The sequence below is a fragment of the Aptenodytes forsteri genome, unplaced genomic scaffold (assembly GCF_000699145.1).
Source record: "Aptenodytes forsteri isolate BGI_AS27 unplaced genomic scaffold, ASM69914v1 Scaffold193, whole genome shotgun sequence".
In the NCBI taxonomy this organism is placed as follows: domain Eukaryota; kingdom Metazoa; phylum Chordata; class Aves; order Sphenisciformes; family Spheniscidae; genus Aptenodytes; species Aptenodytes forsteri.
Genome location: NW_008795405.1, coordinates 5,200,851 through 5,213,066, shown reverse-complemented (window position 1 = coordinate 5,213,066; position 12,216 = coordinate 5,200,851).

Sequence of the window (12,216 nt, the reverse complement as noted above, 5' to 3'; positions counted from 1 at the left end):
GGAGACCTTTTGAATTAAATGTGGAAGTAATGGCATAATAGATGCATTCCTTCACCTGCTTATTACATAGATAGACCAGACATCCACAAATAATTCAACAGACCACAAGAATGACTACATTTTTAATATAGAAAATCACATAAAAATTCTAACATCCTGGCTGCAACTCTGTTAATCAAAGATCTGCTTTACTAAAAAGTATAGCCATAAGTTACCTGCAGCAGTTTCTCTCTCTAAAGTTTCCAGGTGGCACGTAATTTCATGAAGAGACCTGCACACAGCTTTGAGAACACAAAATTTTCTTAGAGTATCTTTAGACTTGTCTTGGTAACAGAAGATCAAGCAGTCAGATGCACTAAACCTTGTGTAGTCACTTTTTCACTTGCCTTTTCCAGAGGTGTGGTTTTGTGGTGGTGTTTTTTGTTGGGTTTTTTGTTTGTTTTTGTTTTTGGGGTTTTTCTGTGAAAAGCAACAAGGTTGCTCCCCCCCCTCCTTCCCTTCCTCTCCTGAGAAGTGAACACCTTTTCTTCATGCATAGGTTATTCTTGCAAACCCTGCTTTCAGAAATTCAGTTACTTTTGAACGAGGAGAGGGAATGGGCATTACACTTCAGAAACTGTTGAGGAAGGAATGTTCATGTGGCTCACCATTTCAAAAAAATTTTATGTTTCATTGGGTGCTTGGAAAAGTGATGAAAAAAGAACACAGCGAAGATAACTTTAACTAAATTGGGGAAGACTTTCAGAAGCAGACATTTGAACCATGATTTCTGACCCTTTTTTGCTTGAGAATGTTAAATAATTTTTAAAAAGTTTCAAAGTCACAAGTGTATTTTAGCAGTATATAATTGACTGCTCTGATTTTCATTCTGATTTACTTGCCTCCAAGTGCATTCATAGTCTCAGTAGTACATAGAAAACGCAAAACACATTGTAAAGAGGGGTTTTTTGGCTGTGATTTTGTACATCTGTACTCTCATTGATACAGACTAAAACCGCCTGTAGGCTATGTCTAGAGCCATATGGTTGTTAGTAAGCCATCTACATACATAAGCTTTATGAAAAGTTAATTGATGTTTCTTCTAATTCATTCTTAAGTAATGGAATCGTCATTTTGAGTGCATTTTTGGCTTGGGGCTTCAAGGTATCTCAAACTGATTTCATTTCATCTGAACAAAGAAGAAAGCACTGTTTTTTACCACTGTTGACACTTCTGTGTACAACTGCAATGAAATCAATAATGTACCAACTAATTCCTTCCCTCACCTTTTCCATATCTGTCACCAATAAGTCTGAAGTAGTAGACTTCAGAAAAATTCCCGTAACGCTGCACAACCAAACCAATAAAAAGAAAAAAAAAAAATCCCTTTAGCTATAGATTCCTGTTTATACTACTGGAACCCAGATAACTTGTAAGACACTTTGTTTTCATACATCTTAGTGATATTTTTTCACCCACATACATATACTAGAAGCTGCATAGCCTTTTTATTTATTTTTAAGGGATAGCAGAACTTTAAAGGTAACTTAAGCTTAGCCTGTTCTGAAGGATGTTAGAAGCTTTCTGAACTTGCACAGTCTCTCGCAAGCTAATTGTATGGTATGCTTTTCAGATAAGAAGTTTTGTCTTCAAATACAAATACCTGTGAAGTTTTGGGAAAGCCAGTCAAACATGAACATACCAAACTGTGCTCTTATTGCTACATCAAGTGTTCCTTTTTTAAAATCAAAAAGCATGTTTTAATTTCATTTTATTGTAGCAGCTTGCTGTAAGAATGTAGTTTGCTTAATTTTATTATTGTACTTGAATTTTTAATCACGGTTTTAACAATGTAACTGAACAGACCATTTCAGTAGGTTCCAAAGAAACCATTCCTTTCAGAAGGCAAGGGATTCCCATGTTCATAGTTCATAAATGATTTCCCCTCCCCCTTGGAAATAGGTTTTTTGGTTGGGTTTCTCCCCCCCCTCCCCCCGCCCCCTTTAAATATTTCTGTATTATGGAAACAATTAATGGTTTCAAGAGGGCTTATGTTAAAATTTGCACAGATAATGGAGCACCTTTTTATGATGGAAAAAATGGGGAAAGACGACTTCATAATTATAACCATGATGGCAGATGGAAACTTGTAGAGCAACTGGGCAAAATTGGGAGTCTTGTGCCTTTTCAGTTTGCAGAATACCTGTTTTGCCAGTATGACAGTACTTCTTTTTGATTCCTGAGAGAGTAAATTTCCTGCAGTGCTTCAATGAGAAAAGCAACTTTTTTGCTCTAATTCTGTTGGGTTCTAGTGTGTGCAATCATTTTAAAACATCTAAGTTGAAAACAATTGAAATAGTTTTTTCTGTTAAGGAGAGAATAGAGAATTTAGTCACATAAGGAACTTTATATTGGACTATTTAAATAAAATATGTTTTTATTCCCCCTCAGTTGCTGGTTAGCGACAAGATTTCTTTGAGGCTTCATACTCCTTGTTCCTGCATTGTACTCACAAGTTGCATTTGAACATCATTCAGTTTCCTAAACACTATTTAAAGTGATAATTGTGGTCCAAGTTTATTTCCAAGAATATGATACGTGATTCTGAAGCACAGTTTCTAGAAAAGAGCAAAGAACATGTTGTGACATGTAACAGGTTCTTTTTGATAAATGTTTTTTCTATTTCTGCTGCACAATTAGGAGTGTTAAAGTAAAATTCATTGAGTCTGTGAAAATAATTCCACCGCTTGACAGTTAGCAGTAATTATGTCGCCACATAACACTACCAGAGTAAAATTTCTTAATTCCAGTGAAGGAGTTAGAGACCTTGTTAACTAAAGTTCATTTTGATTCAATCTCTTCAATTTGTAAAAGCTCCTAAAACCAATAAAGCCCCCCAAAATTTCCCCCAAAGCAAAACTTTCCTAATAGAATGCAATAAGATGTCCAGGAAGTGAACAGTGGTTTTAGGTTAACGCACACTGGATTGATACTGGGCTGCCTTACACAGCATCGTGGGGTTTACTGTGTGCCACCCCACCCCACCCACGCACCCCCAACTGAAATTAGAGTTCTTCTCAGAATTTGGGATTAGTGACTATACAGGATGAAGAAACTTGCGTATTGTTGCGTATTGGTGTCTGGCATTTAAAGTCTCATTTTCCCATTGCTGTGATTGGTTGGGAAATGTGTGAAAACCAGTCCTTTGGTTTCCCTGTTGCCTACTTTTTTCAGGCAGTTCATGCAGTGTGTCTTCTAATTATTATTTGGTGGATTAGACATTGTGGAACAAAAGGAGCTTTTTTTAACAGGAAGAACTACCTTGGGTTAGCTATATGTACAGTCATCCAATGAGACATGTTCCAGAGTGCATAGGGTACCAATAGATTATGGAGTGGGGGAATATCCTTTTTTGCTGTTCTGAGCTACTATTGTCAACTGCTGTTGTACATATACTGTTATGTGTAAGGGGGTAAATATATTTATTATGTTTGTAAAATTCATTCTGTACAATTGCAGATCAAGGTTGCTCCTCTGTGATATACAGGATATTATGTTTCAAAGGCCATGCTTGGAATACGATTAGAGAACTTAGTATTTTGATGTACTAAGACCTATTTTAAGTTTAATATTTTGCCTTTGCAAAAACTTTAATTAAAGATGTTATTTAAAAATGTTTGCCACTTCATTTACTATCTTGCATGTGCATGTTTAATATATGAGGCTTAAAGACTATTACATAATAACACTGAAGATTATGAATTTGTTTTCATCATACTCAGGTAACATCACTGTCACCTACTTGTTCAGTTTGCCTTGCAGGCTTCCCATTTAACATCATCACAATGTTATAAAAAAAAAAATTCACATTTTAATCTTGAGTCCAGACTTCCATGTTTATTTAAGAATTTTCTCTCTATGGTAACTTGAGACTTGGGTTTTGAGACAAGACTGGTTGAATAACTTGGTGTGCCATCTGGATGTTAGTCCTGTAAATGGAAATGCAAGACAATATCGAGAAGTAAAATACAGAGTTCTTGGATGATAGCTGGCTGATCGTAAAGGTTTCATCTTCATCAGTGAAACGGATTTGACAGAATTGCGTTAAGCAGGTGACATCTTTTTAGTTCCCGGCTAAAAGCAGCATCCTGAGGCATGACTTGTGCTTTATTTTTAAATGTAAATTTTGAACTTCTTCTAAATATAATTAGAAAGAATGTAAGCTATAGGCTATACTGCCTGTATGGGGGATTGTATTTTGGAATGCGGTGATTTTTGAAGTAATCTTTCGGCTATAGTGGTGTAAAGGTATAGCAAACCAAGAATCGTAAGGAGTGGTGGTATTTTTCTTCTAATACTCAAGGTGGGGGGTACCCTAATACTTCTCTTGCCCTCCAGCCCTCAACACTTGGGCTAGTCTAAAAAAAAACAGTACTGCTTTTCCCATAATGTTTGTCATCTTTGCCTTACTTGTCATCTTGAAAAGGATCTGGAGATGATTCTGGATGAATAACTATCAGAAATTATGATGTTTTACAAAAAAAGGTCATTGCAGTCTGAGCTTGCGTACTCCGTAAGAAAAAAACAGCTTGGAAAAATGGCCGGTTGTTCTGGCCAAAATATTTTCAAAAGGACCCTAAAAAGAGGAGGGAAAGCAGAATGCTGACAAATTGGTACCAAACTCAAGTTAAAACACAAAAAAAGCTGGATTTCATCCCTGTAAGGAAAGATGAGAACATTATAATTGTGAATGTTAATTATGCTTTCCCAGCTGTGCATGAGCAAAGTATTTCAAGGATTTTGGGCAAAACCAAGTATATTTTAAAACACCTGATTTTTTTCCCTATCAGTTCGATTTCTTTATGGCTTTATTATTTTAATTGCAGAGGTATGAGAGGATAAGAATCTTCAAATACTAGCATAGCTTTCAGTATATCCCCATTTAGTTTCAACTACATATCATTCCTTACAACTTGTCTTAAACTATCAGCTTTGGAGTTCGTGTTTTGTTTTTTCTAGCCCGGACTTTTGTTTGTAAAATACTCAAAGACTGAAAGTCTTGCCGCTTGTTTTCAGAGCAGACTCTCTCACTCTTTTTTTCAAACTGTTTTTTTTTACCACTAATGGGATTGTGCCAAAACTGCTCTAATCCTTTTAGATTTAATGACATCTGCAGTACAGTCAAATGAACTGCAGCTGAACTATTTTTGACCTTCAGTGTGGCTATATAACATTCAGAAAGTTGTTTTTGTGACATTTTTTGTCTTTGGAGTGAAGACTCTCCCAATTATTTTTGTGTGAAATGCCTGTGCAATTATATCTTTTTACATAGTAGAGATGTACACATCCTTGTGTGACCTCAAAGAGGGTTATCTGAAATAATGAGGTTATAGGGAGAGAGAATAAGTAATTGAAAATAGCGCTTTGCATTACAAATGATAGAGTTGCCCATTTGCTTCCATAGGTCAAAAACCCCTTTCTGAAGATGGGTATTGGTGAGCTGGTATTTTAAAAAGCCTTTTAGTGATAACTATTTTAAAAAATACATAGCTGGGTGTATTTGGTTTACATTTTCTAGTTTTTGTTTTCATATTTAGTTCAGTTTTGTAAACAAAAAGTTACTGAAATTGAAAACAGCAAGTGTTTAATTTGGATAAGTATATTTCAATAACAAATCCAGAACAAAGACTATCATTAAATTGTAAAAATAAAAAGAAACCTTGTAACACAAAAAATGTTACGTGTGGACGCGTGGTTCTGTCAAGGTAGAAATGCTTTTTCCTTTGCTAGCGGTACCAAACGAAGCAGAACTGCACTGCAGACAAGCCCTCTAGACGTCTGGAACAGAAGACACGTTTGAATCCCAAGAGCGTTGGGATGCTGCTCTACAAGTGCCGGAGCTGGCAGGATTTAATGCCAAGGTAAAGAAAAAACCTTCCTAGCTGGTGATGGAGGAAATGGTTTGGACTAGCAAAATAAGGAAAGCAGTCTTTTCTGCCAAACTGCCTGGCTTCCTGATTTTTCCAAAGGCTTATTACTCCCACTTCTCCTAGGAATCCTGCTGCAAGGTCCCCGCAGGTGGGGCTCCTCGTGTGTCCTGCCGTACCAATGTCCCAAGATTTCATCCAGACCTTTCCCCTCAGAGGAACAAGTGGCTGACTCCAGGTGGGCTGCCTGGATTCAACAGGTAATGTATTCTGGGAAACAGCGTGTTCTGGGGAGTACAGCATTTCTAAAAAGGATGTATCACAGAATTCACCCTGTGGAGATTCTGCTTGTAGGTTTTCTTCTGTCTCGGGTTGCCTTTTCTTTCGGAAAACTCGAATTTTTGCAGGATGGAAGCTCTTTCCTTCTGAGCTTACCTTGTTTGAGCTTTTAACAAAGACAAAGCATTAGTGCTGGGAATGATATTGCTGACATACTATTTTTTGTGGACTGAATTTATCTGTCTGACTTAATAAGTAGTTTTAATCTTAAAACATTAAAGCAGCATCTAGTAAAATTCTACACAAAGTATGTGTAGAGAGTTGACAAATGGCTTGGTAAGTGTGATGATGATACTGATGTTAACAATTGTTTAGCTAAAGAAGAAATATATTCACATCACAGATACTTCTGCACATATCACTTAAGTTGGCTTTGGGAGGGGGCAGAGGGAAGGTGGAGCAGTTCTCAATTTTAGCAGATCGAGTTGCTGTTCATGTTTATTCAGAATATCTTTTGGCTTTCATTTTCTGTCCTAAATCATTGTCATATCCTTAAACAGCTTTGTAATTTCTCCCTGAGGTTGCTGCATATATGTTGCCATGTAGCTTAAATAACTTCAGATAATAGGTGGAAAACGTAAAGCACTTCATCAAAGAGTATGGGGTTTCTTCCATAGCAGAGAAAGGAGACGTAAAGAGAATCTGGAAAGAGGAAACTGAGAGAGCACAGAGGATAAAGATAAAAGAAGGTAGCCATCCTTCTAAAAAAAGTCAAAGGTAGAGTGCAAACATACTTGGTTGTCGAAAGAGAAGTGTATGTAAGGAATAAAAAAAACCTTTTTTTTTTTTTCCTGGACTTTTCATGGGAAAGTGCATCTGCCAGTGTGTCAGCCACCCCTCCTAATTGCCTTTTATCAAAATACACTTCTTGCTGCTTTATACTGACATATCATTGCTGGGTTTAATTGGAAATCTGTAGCTGGCCAAAAAAGAATTGATCTTGTTTCCACAGCTCCCTCTAGGCAGCAGCAGTAATCCACATATGATTTAGGGAATTCTTTCACTACAGTCAAACTGAAACCAGCATTGTACATGCAGCACAAATACAACCTTCATGCTGCTTGCTATTTCAGTGCTATTGTGCATATGCCAGTCAGCAACAAGCCGTGGAGAAGACAGACATTCAGACAGTGCCTCAGAATTTGCAGTGAGACGTTTTTTGTTAAAACTCCTGTTATGGCTTGGATTTGATTTTTTGCAGCTTTGCCTTCACAAAAGGCAGGGAGTGCTGTCACTCTTCTTCACTTTTCAAAGAAAAGTCGCTGTCATTTCAGCTGAGACTGTTCAGCTGTAAGACAGCCAGCGTGGGTTTGGCAGTCTAGCCAGTTGTCAGTCTCAGTGTTTGCAACAGGGAGGCTCTTGGCAGCAAAGTAGGTCTTACAAAAAGTATCACAGTATATATGTAAGTAACAATCCAACAGTTCCAATCGCTTTGTAATGACTGTTTAGTGAGCTCTTAGATACGTGCTGTGAATGAAGCTGATGTTCACAACAGACTTCATTCCTTAAAAGAGAAGAAAAATAGAGAACCCGGAGGAGACTCTTCATCACAGCTGTGTAGTGAATAGCTGAGAACCAAAATGAGTGTGCTCCTCCTCCTCTAATTAACAAGGCTTCATGAGCTTCAGCTGAACCGCACAGATCTGCAACAGTAAGGATATGACTTCAGATGACCACTCATACAAGGCTTGGCATTGCGTATCGTCAGGACAGCACAGAAAGCTCCTACCCAAAAAGTAGGGTAAGATTCAAGTTGATTCATACTAATCCTGCAGAAGTTAAGCTCTTGGAAGAAGTAAGTTCAGGATGGCTCCAGTGAGGTCCGAGTCCTGTTCTACAGTTGATGAAACTTTTCCATGTTTTGGAATAGTTACCCAATATTTTCAGGGTGGAAAATAAGGACAGGCAGTTACTAAAATTACAAATTTCCACATGATTGGTATCCTGTCTAATCTGAGAACCTGATAATTTGAGGTACTGTGGCAATTCATGCCAACGCGTGTGCATGGGGGGGTAGGTGTGGGATGGGGATAGGAAGTTAGAACTGACGGGTTCTGCTGATGAAACACTGTGTATTGACCTCATAGAGCCTCCATTTGTTCACTTTCACATCATGATTTCTAGTCGCACAAAAATAAGTCGGGTCATATGGAAGTGCCTAAACAGATCAAAAGTATTTCAGCTTTATGCAGATGTATTATTGAACGAGTGTGAATTCCAGGTTGACAATGCTGTCAGAATCTCTCGGTGTGCATCACTAAGACCTCTTAACCATCTTCTGTTCCAGGGCATGATGATGGCCCTTCAACACCTTGTGCCTTAGCCCACAAAGCCTGCATCAAAGTCAGTATAATGTCTCATGTTTTCAGAATCCCTACCAAGGAGGAGGGGAGCACATAACGGATATGCATGATATTCAACTAATTTTGTGCCTCACCCTGTCCGATTTTAACTGCAACCCAGAAACTATTTGATTACTTGGTGGTTTTAAAGTGAGGATACCTGGCATCTGTTAGAAGGACAATACAGATTATGCTGCTATTACTCATCACCCTGGCCAAACAGCCTGGAAGGGAGGGTTTGGTTCATTTTAACACATAAGCATAGGAGGTCTGCTCAAATCAAACTTCACTTCTTAAGGATTTTTTTTTTTTTACACATTTTCTAAAGACTATGCTGTGAGCATTAATATTTAAATTATCCAGCAAGAAAGGAAACAAAAGTGCATTTCATTTATGTTAATAAACCAAAATGCTATGGTAGTGATTTGAAACTTACCTTTTATTACTTGTGCTATTTTCAGATTCCAGGATGCCATAGCAGGGTGTGCTGTACTTTGACTGTAACCGACCTGTTGCAGATGGTGTCATCTAGAACAGATGCCTACTTAATCAAAAAAGCATGTCTCTCTATAGGTGGAGAGAGAGGAGACTAGCAGAGGTCAGCTACAGCCAGTTTAAATTAAATTGCTCAGAGGAAGTTCCAAGTCCTCATAACTAAGGCTCAGCTCAACTTTACAGCTTTTTTCTACAGTGTCTGAGAATGAAGAAATCTTTCATAGTGTATAAATTACCAGTAGATACATAATATATACACCATAGTGTATATATTACCAATTATGCAAGTAGAATCACAGAAGTTTATGTAGAGAAAATAATGGCATTCTCTGCCACCCTGAAACAGGATTTTCTGTTCTCCAATCCGAAATCTCAGTGCCAGACAAAGCCCTGAAGAGTGGTAACACTGGCTCTTCCCATTTCTGTGCAGGCTTTTGAGAGAAGGCAGCTAGCCTCCGCCCTTTCACTTGAGCCATGAGGTCAAATCCATTGAGGTAGTGCTGTGAACAGGGGATAGGCTGTTCTTCACTCAGCTGGATTCTTTTATCTACATGGGCTCTGTGGTCAGGCCTGCTGAAGGAAGATGCAGTTGAAGCTGTCTTTGCAGAATAGGGGAACTGGTTGAGCACACGAAAAGTGGCTGCTATGGAACAGACCAGAAGTCCCATCTATGCCAGAATCCTGACTGTGATAGCTGCTAACAGTGTGTGGCAAGTGAAGCATAAAAGAATAGCCAAGCAGGTATGATACGCTCCCCATGTACTCCCTCCCATCTGCCATGTATTCGCAGTTCAGAAGCATCCTGAGACAGACGGGTTTTGTGGTTTTAGTATCTTTCCACAGATTTCTTTTCCATGAATTCTCAGTCCGTCCGTAAACCCATGTAAACTTTACTACCCACAGCAGCCTTTGGCAAGAAGTTCAGTAACTCAGCTAGTCCTGCCTGCTCATGACTTTATTGAGCTTTGTCATCTCCCTTCTAGTCCGAGAGGTCCTACTTCACTTGATGATTCCTTAGCTGTAACTTCAAGCCTTTCATTCTCCTTGCTACCCTACTCTGAAACTCTTCTAATTCTATTATATTGTTTTTCTGTTGCAGAGATGAGCTACATTATTCAAGGTTTAGATTTATACAGTGATATACTAATTACCAGTTTTATGTTCTGCTCCTTTCCCAATAATATAATTTGATTTGCTTTTTTCATCTCCAGGAAGCATAAGCTGGTATTTTTATGGACCTATCTACTGTACCCCTAAGATCTTGGTCCTGAATTGGGGTTGTTGGCTCAGAGCACATCATTTAAGATGTCAATTTGTCTTTTTTTTTTTTACCACATGTATCACTTTATATTTATGTACACTGAATTTCTCTTGCCAGTCATTCAGTCTTAAGAAGTCTTCCTACAGTTCTTCATAGCCATCTGTTTTTCGTATTGCTCTGAATATCTTAATATTATGGCAAACTTCATTATCTTACTGTTCGCTCCTTTTTCCAGGTCCCTTATGCACATACTGAACAGCATAGGCCTCCTAGAAAGAACTATTTATTCCTTGTAACCTGTTGGCCTGTTGGATTTTCTTCTTGCCTATAAGCTTAATTGTCCTAGCTGGTGCCAGTTAGCATCTGCAACTGGGGAAAAAGCTTTCTTGCACCCTAAACCTTCATGTTGGAGAGAAGCACAATTACAGGCAGTGGTAAGGTGCACAGACACTGAAGTCAGCTGAGTTTTTTGGGACAGGGAGGGTATGTCAAGAGTTAACTGATATTTGAGTACTTTGACAGTTTTAGGCAGTGGGAGTTGTCCCTCACATGTTTTTTCCCGGGTAATGCAAGGATCCATATAGCGAAGATAATCACTGTTTTGCCCACACTGATGAGAATTACTGAACATAAAATTTGGCAGCATAAATTTTGGCAAATACGGGACAAGGGACATTTGCTTTGAGGGAAGACCTAGTGGGAGAGAGGGATCTTCTTCTGTAAGGTTGCATATGGGCAGATTCATTTAGTTACTCTGAGAAGTCCTGCAGTAGAGTCTCTCCACCACACAAACTTCTTACTATGCGAGTGTTTTCTCATGAAGTATCCAATCCTTAGTCACTGTGGCTGTCACACACTAGGTTTAGAAAGGAGAATGGAAAAGATCAGATTCCAGATTTAGTCTTTTGAAGAGGACCTCATGACTGTTAGGTGATTCTTCTGATTATCTTGGATGTAATTAATGATGGTTTTGGAACCCCAGAGCTCAGCAGTACTACTGCTGTTCCTTTCCATCCCTGCTGCACTGTCCGAGACAGCCATTTAGGACATATCTTTCCCAGCTAGTGGTGGGGAAAAACCCAAACCCTCTGTCAAGCGGTGTGTCATGTGGTCAATCTTTTTGGCTGTAGGCCGGCCAAGGAGAACTATGAAGTTGAGTGCAAGAGAAATATTATTAACTTCTATAGGAAAAATATTTTAAAACCTTCAGAAAAACTTGCTGAGCCTCTTACAATTTCAAACAAAACACTTTATTCCAGTGCTCTGCATTATTTCTAAAGTATTCTAGAGAAAATATGTACTGAATGCCAGAAATAATACATCTTGCTGAGACAGATTTAAAATAGCAAGTATTACGTAAGGGTATACGCAAAACCAAAAATGGCTGAAGGGATTGACCAGAGCAGAAATGCAAAAGAATATCTATAGGATACAAACATTTACAAGAAAAAGTCTGGCAAATAAATTATTTAAAGTCTATTGCCTGGATCTTTCCAATAGTTTTAAAAATATTTTTTATCAAGTTAAACACAAGAAGGAATATGCAAGACAAACTAGAATAATCAAACTTTGATCATAAAGGCAATATCACAGAATTCTTTTAATAGACAAAAAATATATGCAACGATGGGAGATAAAGTTTAATAATGTGTAAATATATGTCATCCGTTAGTAACAGCAAACAGCTGTATCAATTCAAAAGCATACTGCAATCAGTCCACCATACCACATCTTTCCAATGTCCTACTAGTTTCCATGGAACAAATATTCTGGTTTGTTTTAAGGTAAAAAGAATCATAGAATCATTGAGGTTGGAAAAGACCTTTAAGATCATCGAGTCCAACCATCAACCCAACACCACCATGCCCACTAA